This window comes from Spermophilus citellus (assembly GCF_964194105.1).
Source record: "Spermophilus citellus genome assembly, contig: SCAFFOLD_91, whole genome shotgun sequence".
Lineage (NCBI taxonomy): Eukaryota > Metazoa > Chordata > Mammalia > Rodentia > Sciuridae > Spermophilus > Spermophilus citellus.
The window spans coordinates 1,172,134-1,181,320 of record NW_027673011.1 but is presented as its reverse complement, the minus strand read 5'-3'; the positions used below and the strand labels follow the sequence as shown (position 1 = coordinate 1,181,320).

The following is a 9,187-nucleotide window of genomic DNA, read 5'->3' as shown; positions in this document are numbered from 1 at the left end:
TATGGGGCACAATGCTAAATGTTCTATAAAGAGTAATGACCAATTAGCATAGTATAAGTTGCAAATGTATTAAAGGTAAGTCATAAAGTAAAAACGTATTTCTCAAATCACAAAACTTAAAAATTTGTACACTATAGTAGGCATAACAGTGGCCCTCAAAGGTGTTCATGTCCTAATCACCCAACCCTGTGAATGTTAGGTTATATCACAAAGGGGAATTAAAACTGCAGATGGAATTAAGCTTGCTAATCTGTTGATCTTAAAGTAGGAAGATGTCCTGATTATCTGGGTGGGTTCAACTGAATAGCAAAGTCCTTTTTATGTGGAAGAGGGAGGCAGTATAAAAAGAACCAGTGAGCTGGCAATATAAGAATGACTGCCAGATGTTGCTGGCTTTGAAGAAGATGCTAAAGAGCCAAGGAATGTGAGCAGCCTCTAGGAGCTGGAAAACGCAAAGTAACAGACTCTCCCTAGAGTTTTCTGAAGTAGACTCATCTTGCCAAAACCTTGATTTTAGTCTCATGAGACCCATTTTGTACTCTGACTTCTAGAATTACAATACATTTTTTAATCCATTAAACTTGTAGTAATAGTGAACAAGATAATTTTGGCTATATATGTCAGAAAACCTAGGATAACTGTAACTTAAATAAAAGTTTATTTCTCTCCATGTGAAAGTGGGTGGAGGTAGAAATTCAAGGGTGATTTTGGTATTCCAGTGTCAAGGACTCAGCTCTTTCAGTCTTGTTACTCTGCCTTCCGTAAGGATCTTGAGCCAGCAAGTCTAATTTCAACCAGCAGGAAGAAGGAAAGAATGGTGAATTATCTTCTTTTGAAGAACTTCCTCAATGTTGCACACACTATTTCCACTTTTACATCTCATGACCAGATCTAGTAGCACAGTAGCACCTAGTAGCAGAGAGGGAAATAGAGACATTATTTCAAGGAGCTATGTAATAAAGAGTAACAGCTCTATCATTAAAGAGTAGGAAAAATATTGGGGACAACTAGGTATTGAAGTTGTAGAATAAAGCTATAACCACAATACTATGCTATTGTGATTTTTTTCTCTCATTGTTTTAAGAACATAAAGCAAACCCCACCAGATTTTTGGTCAATCAAGACAGAGGTCTTCATTCCACAAAGTTATTGAACAATTGCTATGTAATTGTATTTACTAGATTTTGCATGTACACATACATTAGAACATGCATATATACATGTTGAATGACTAGAAGACATATTCAAACTTCACGGGAGTGGAATGCTTGGCTGATAATAGCATTAAAAGTAATTTTTAATGTCTATTTGCGTGTTACTTAGGGTCCTGGCAGGAGACTAATGACATATTCAAAGAGTAACTGAAGAAAGTATAATGAAGAGACTATTTACAAAGGTATGGGCAGGTTTCAAGGGAAGAAATGATAAAGCATCCAACGATTACTATCCATAGGCCTGAAGGCACAAATGGAAGAAGGAGTTTCTGGAACTTTGCAAGGTCTTTAGGCATGGGACAGAGGTGTCTGGCAAAAGCTATGGGCCTTAGTAGAATGAAGCTATAACCACAATCAGGCAGGAGGAAGAGTGGATTATTCCAACTCTTTCTTCCTCTCTGTTTTCTGATCATTTGTCAATGCCTCCCAAATTGGTTGAAACCAAACAGAAACCAGAGGGCAAAGGACTTGGTTGATGTGGTCCACAGAAGTCAGCCACTCAAAGCATGGAATGAATTTTGTGACAGAGTAACAAACATCATATGAAAAAGTAAAGCATTTTATAGAGCTGGGAACAATTTTAAAAATCTTAACCTGAAAGAGAAAGGGAAAAGATCTGAACAGAGCTGTGTCAGACCTGGCACAAAGAAAGATTAAGAGAATGATAAAAAAGTAAACCAGTGGGAGGGGCACAATGGCCAGTCTACTTATATAAGTAGGATAAAGAGAGTGAGCAAAAAAAGAGGCATGAGATGAAAGAATGAGAAATGTTTGACCAAGATCTTGAAATCGTAGTATAACTGAACACTGGGTTTTGTTACCAATTTTGTTAACACATTGGTGGGACATCTAAAGCCTGCTTATAGGTTTACACACACACACACACACACACACACACACTTTTTGTTTTCGGTCCAAGGGCTGAACAGCAGTTGTGATTATACCTGAGAATCTGTGGATTACAGAAATCCAGGGCTGTAGGTCAAAGAAACAGCCATACTCTGTTCACAACCACTCAGCAGCTAAAAGAAGTCAAGATGTCAGAGAAAAGAAATACACGGTAAAAAGAAAAAAAAAGCAGTAGAAACCAGATACTGGCACTCTGATATCAAGGCAAATACTTAAAATTAATACAAATTCAAAATATTCATGCTGTTGTCTTATATACCTATAATTCTAACTATTAAAAAGGGATTCCATGTTCACAAATAACATCAATAATAAAAACTGTCTTTCATGGAGGCAGTTTTTTGAAAGCAATCCTCTTAACTACTGAGATTTTATGGAAAAGATCAGTACTAATTTTACTTTTTTGGATTTTCATTGACATCCTACAAACATCTCTACCTAAAAATATTTATACTTAACATCTCATTATACTCAAAATAATCCTGAAAACTCGCTCTCCATATAGAAAGCCCCATCTGATAACATTTCATTGATTTATACACATTTGTCCTTTTTATCACCTCCTGGGAGGCTTTATTTGAAAAGCTGAAATGGGTCCTGAAGAAAACTGTTGGTTCTATACCATCCTATGGTCATGTTTCCTTGCTTGACTCTGACAGCAGAATTTGGTGAAATTGCAGCAATGAAATGATCATTGTTCTCTTTGGTACCACTGTGAATCAGATTCAGAATCTTATTAGTTGAGCTATGGAATAAGTAGAAGCTTGAACAGACCTACACATAGAATATATTTTGAGAGTTAGCATGTATCAAATGTATTCTTTTCCCCATCAAAGCTCTAGGAAAATAAGCATTGAATGGAGGAGTAACACCAACAAGCTATCAGGATTTCCATGAAATTAACCAATTTTAAAATTCTGATGATTAAAGAATCACACATTGTTGTACTTAAATGTGTTTGGAAAGTGAGGTACATGAAAATCATACCTTTGATGTGGAACACCATGAAATATGTACAATTTTGAGTTGAAAATAATTTTATATTGAACTTAACTTATACATCTTATACGAAAAGCAAATAACTGCAAATAAATTATGAAAAAAATATAAAAGTCAATTCTAAAATATTTTACCCATTTATTCTTTCTCAGTAAATTTGGAAAAGATAATTCATTTTTAGAATACTTGTCCTTTAGCATATATAATCACAGTGTTTGGTAAAAGCAAGGTAACATTTCATTAACATATTACTGAATGAATGCTGTATGATGGCACTATTATCAGTGTCCCCTACTCTCTTCAATTTAATCTAAATCTTAATAAATTTCTCTATAAAGTGATTCTAAAGTTTTCCTATCTTCAATTACATTTAAGAGATAAGCAACTATAATATATGCATCAGGTTTAAAGCAGGACTTCATTTTTTAATTTACTTTGCATGCTTTCTCTTCAGTCTAGAGTTCATTGTCTTCAAAAATATTATATAAGGTTTATCAGTCAAGTATTTAATTTATAAAATATAGTTAACACATGCTTTTACAAAATTTATATTAGATTTGGCCTCTTGATATTTGTACATATTTAAAAAACAGGACTGAACAGAATTAATTATTTAGGGAAAATGATTATGAAGAAATTTAAATTAAGAGCAATTAGACTGGATAAGACAGTAAATGGCTTTCACAGTCATGATTTCAACTGTTTCTAAGGATGGATGTGATGAGGGCAGATATTAATTTATTAAGTATCTACTAATGTCTAGGCCCTCTGTTAAGTGCTGAGGATACAAAAATGAACAACAACAACAACAACAACAACCTACCGAATAAGTTACCTGATTACATAATATCTGGCCCAAGTTAACCAAATTAGTGACCACTAAAGTAAGGAAGAAAATTACTTCATTTTGTCTCTTTATGATATTTAAGGTGAGGATGAATAGTGAAAGAAACTTGGTAAGAATTTTCAAGTCAGAAGGAAAAAATGGCATGTATAATAAATAATTCCTAAGTTTAAGGGTAGGTAAAATGTGCTTGAGCTAGAAATATATACATGTTTTGCTTTTCTGGTTGGAAATTAGGTTAGCAATTTTTAAAAAGTTTGGAGAAAATTTCTGGCAAAAGACAGTTTATGATCTGATTCAGAAGACAACTGAAGAATATCATACAGTCCTTAAAAAGAGAGGAAAATTTACAATTGGACCAAGCATTTTGATGTGTGTAAGTTTCAGTCAACATGGTATTGAGGGAAATGAGAAATGCCTATACTTAAAATGATCATTAGAGACAATGATTTTAGTTTTGGCATTGGGAAAGAGTACAGATACATAACATACAGCAAAGAATATTTATAGTCCCATTTTGTGCACTGATAAATAAAGCATTTATGCTCAAAATGCCAAAGCGAATGGGGCATCTTTTAATTTATATTCAGGATTAAATTGTCTGATTTTTGAATTACCAGACTTTAGCTGTAAGGTTATTTCGGCTGAGAGATTTGAAGAGATTCATCAATGGATCATCTACATTTTCTGGTGGGGTGTGTTTAAATCGCAATTTTAATAAAAATTCCTGACATAGGCAAGACAAAAATCGTAGGCATAAATTGACTGAACATCTACTATACTAGCACCATTACGTGGGGGGGGGGAAGGGGGAGGGAGGGGGGAAGGGGGAGGGAGGGGGGAAGGGGGAGGGAGGGGGGAAGGGGGAGGGAGGGGGGAAGGGGGAGGGAGGGGGGAGGGGGAGGGAGGGGGGAGGGGGGGAAGGGGGAGGGAGGGGGGAGGGGGGAAGGGGGAGGGAGGGGGGAGGGGGGAAGGGGGAGGGAGGGGGGAGGGGGGAAGGGGGAGGGAGGGGGAGGGGGGAAGGGGGAGGGAGGGGGGAGGGGGAGGGAGGGGGGAAGGAGGGGGGAAGGGGGAGGGAGGGGGGAAGGGAGGGGGGAAGGGGGAGGGAGGGGGGGAGGAGGTGATTGGAGCATTTAGACACCAGCGAGAGGATCATGGCGGATGGCCCCAGGTGTAAGCGCAGAAAGCAGGCGAACCCGCGGCGCAATAACGGTGAGTGGCGGAGGGGACCTGGGAGCGGCGGAGTCAGGGGGAGCCGGGCAGCCGGGGCGCCCCCGGGGATGAGGGGGGCGAGCCGGGTTGGGGGCGGCCGGGGCAGGGACGGGCAAAGTGGAGTGGGAAAGTAGAAAGTAGTGCTCTCTGCCCCCCTCCGCTGCCGCCACTGCCGGAGCCGCGCAGTGGCCGCTCGCTCTCCCTGAACCGTTATGTCTCTTACCTGGTCTCTCTCCGCCTAGCGGCTCCTGCCGCCCCTGCCGCCTCCCTGGACCCTTAGCCGCGGCCGCCGCGGCATCCCCGGCTCAGGGCGGCCGGCAGGGACGCGGCCGGCCACTTTCCTGGTCTGGGGTGGAGCGACTGTTGCTTCTTTTCGCACTTTTCCCCACTTTTCGCCCCTCGGCGACTCCCTCTCCCCCTCCTCTTCAGCCCTCTCTGCTTTCCGCTCCCTCAGCGCCTAGGCCCCCGGGAGCCTAGGAACAAACTTATGCCCGGCGCTGACCGTGCAAAGTGGCTTGCGGGCGCTGGAGTCCGGAGCCTGCGGTTCGGGCAGGGCTGCGGGCGGGCGGCGGCCACGGCGGGACGGACGGCCGGGCTGCGTGTTGTCCGTGCGCGCGTGTGCGCGGGCGCAGGCGGTGCGCGCCGCGGGCGGACCCGGCTCGCCCGGCGGCGGTAAAGTTGTGACCAGCGCACTCGCGGAAAGGGGCTCCAGAGACGGGTCCCTACACGCCCCTCCTCCCTCTGCACCCCTGGCCACTTTGCCCTCGGGCTCCCGATCTTGGGGCGCGGATCCGCGTGAGGGAGGTCCCCATTTTGTGAGGAGCTGGTGCGGCAGCACAGAGGGGACAGGCAGGAACGGGCACCTACTTGCTGCTTCCATGGAGCTCTGTGGATGGCGGCGAGCTCGGTGTGTTTGTAGAGTTATTCTTTTTTTCCTTGAGAAATGTACTGTAGCTGCTAATGACCACATGCTGATTGATTCACCTTAGATGGAATAGCAGGTGCATATTTTTCTGTTATTAGCACCATTTCTTCTTGCTGTCTTTGGAAACCACCAGTAGAGGATGCTAACAAAAATGATTATGGATAAAGTTGTGTCATAAGTCTGTCTGTCTTCTGTGCTCATTGAGATCTGCTGTATAATTCTGGATTTTATTGTTATTTAAAACTAGCCCAGGATAAATTAGACAGAAGCATTTTCTTGTTTATGGAGACTAGAAAGAAGTAGGAATATTTTAACTTGAATAATCTTATAAACTTGAGCTTTTTAAATCTTGAATTGAGGTTGTTATTATTTTAGTCTTGCATTAAAGCAATCATGTTCCTTTTAAAAAAAGTTTTCTTAGGCTTGAGGAAGAAAATGTAAAGATTGACTATTTACAGTGTATATTTACTATACTTTTTAATCTCTTTTGTTCATAGGTTTCCTGAAAATTTTATTATTTTAGATATTAAAAGGTATAAAAGTTTAAGTATGATAAGGAACACAATTAATTGATAATACTGTATAATAATTTTTCCATAACTTATGCAGGCTTAGAATATAGATGGGATGGCAGAAAACTATGAAAGTTTGTTAACCAGTACTCTCAGATATTAGTGGTTTCAAAATTTTACCTTTTTTTCCCTTTCAAATCCATTTCCTATTGATAACCCTCCCCCATCCCATTTCCTTAGTCAAGAATCGCATCTTATATAAATTGTAAATTTACTAATTATGAATTAAGGATCTAAGTTTGATTTAAGTGCAAAAAATTGGTAGTTTATTAATTGTTCATGCTTGTATTCAAAGAATACTACTTTCAGCAAAGTATATAAATTAAAATTATTACTTATACATAATCGCATAGAACTTAATGTATTCAGTCATGTCTTTTTGTTTTGTGTCCCCAAGATTGTTAATATAACAGACAACTTTAAGCCTTTCATTAAGTTTAATGTTAGGAGTATTTATTTCCCTAATTATTTTTAATGGTGTTTCCATAAATGTACTCATACCAGTACCACAATGCAGTAGTCTTGAATTAAATTAAAGCATTACCTGAATTGTCAGGTAAGCCTGCATGAACTTCTCCTGAGTATTGTGTGTGTGTGTGTGTATGTGTGTGTATGCATGCATGTGTGGTTTTTCATTTCCTGTCAGGTAGTTCTTTAATTCTATATTTTAATTCCTTAGAGCTCATTAGTTGAATAGGTGTGGTTCACTTTTTGATGAATTGAAAAACTTTACTATGGAATTATGATGTATGTAATTGGGCATGGAACATAATTTAAAAGTATTTTATAAATAGAACGCATAAATTACTTCTTAAGACAATCCTGATAAAAAGCATGGGAAATATTTAATGCTTCTTATTTTGTTCCCTTACTAGTCTCCAGTATTTTTGAAATTCCATACCTTCCTATGTTTGCAGTTTTAGTAGCTTTGAAGCATGTGATGAGAAGTTTGTATTAAATTGTGGAGATTATTTAAAAAATAATAGCATAATTATTTCTCAGATTTGTGTTTTTAATGCCTCCTTTTGCTTTCCTTTGTATAAATCACTTCTAAGTGTGTGAATAGAGCCAGATGTAAACACAGATGCAATATCATGGAATTATGCTCTTACTTTAACTACCTATGTTGAATTGCAGAACAGGAGAAAAATCATACAGATGTTGGAAGAAGATATGCATTAGCTTGCAAAAGTACAGTGAGAGGTTAGATGACATGATGTAACTTTTGAAATAGTATTTCAGATTGAAAAAGATTTATCTTTGCAGCATGACTTAATTTATGGGAAATATATTTCGAATACAGATATAAGCTAAAATAAAAGTGCATTATTGAGAGAAAATTTGGAAAATTTTACGTTAGAAAAGTGCCTTGATAAAATGATTTTTAAAAAATATCCTTTTAAATGATAATGTTGTACATATTACTAGCTGAATAGCTATCATATAGGCTAAAAGTTGTATAGATTGATATGTATATAGTAGAAATGGTTTTGTTGGGACCATAATTAAAATTTTGTACTTAAACTGCACTGTTGTACACAGAGGAACAACCCAGTTGGCATAAACCTAAGTAAATGTATTTTGGCCACTACAGCAGTTTTCAAAGATGCACCTGAATTTTTATGAAATGATAATAAAGACATATCTTTAAAAACTTAAGTCTGATCTTTAGGTATTGCTAAAGGAAATAATATTTTCTTTGGATGGGAGAGTGTTTTGAATATTGTATTCTTAAAAGCAGCATTTTAGGACATTAGTTTTACCACATGAAAATTTCCAATATACAGTGAGCAAGTCTGGATTTTAAATTTTATGGAGGTGGGCTATACTGTTTTTAACCTGAAATTGGGTGCTAGAAAATATGGCAATATATTATTTAAATAACAAAATGTTCTTTAGTAAGTAGAATTTGCCTTAAGATTGTTTTCAGGAATAAAAATTGAAATTTAGAACTTCATTAATTTTGTTAAGACATACTTTGGAAGTATATCTTGTGTATGTAGATATATTGAAAACTTTTCAAAGTGCAAAAAACAAAACAAAAGCCAAGTTAATATGTATGTTTTTATTAAAGATCTGAAACTTTAAATTCTTAATTTTTCATTGTCTAAGAAGTTAGTTTTTTTTCTGATTTATTTCTTCAAACTGCTTCTGCTATTCAATACATGTTCTTCTATATAGAGATTACATTTATCTGTCTGCATATAGTCCTGTATCAGTTAACAACATGAGAATACACTCTGAGAAATGTGTGATTAGGAGATTTTATCACTGTGCAAATATCAGATTGTACTTACACAAACTAAGATGACTGTGATATCACTAAGCAATACAATAGGGGATCACCACTGTATATGCAGTTTTTCATTGACCAAAACATTGTTATGCAGCACATGACTGTACAGTAATCTTCTCTTAAAGGAGGTCATATTCCAAGATGTTCCAATAGTACCCCCAAATCTTGTATAGTACTGAAACCTATAATTATAATGCTGTTTTTTCCTGTACATAC

At 37.9% G+C, this 9,187-nt stretch overlaps 1 long non-coding RNA gene across 1 annotated transcript; it reads right to left on the bottom strand.

Annotated features, from left to right (window-relative positions):
- Nucleotides 1-264: 264 nt before the first annotated feature.
- On the bottom strand, nucleotides 265-5,526 carry LOC308640261. Its single transcript, XR_014020205.1, has 3 exons — nucleotides 5,402-5,526; nucleotides 2,159-2,236; nucleotides 265-909 (listed from the first exon to the last, which is right to left on the bottom strand). It is a non-coding gene; the product is annotated as an uncharacterized lncRNA (long non-coding RNA).
- Nucleotides 5,527-9,187: the final 3,661 nt, after the last annotated feature.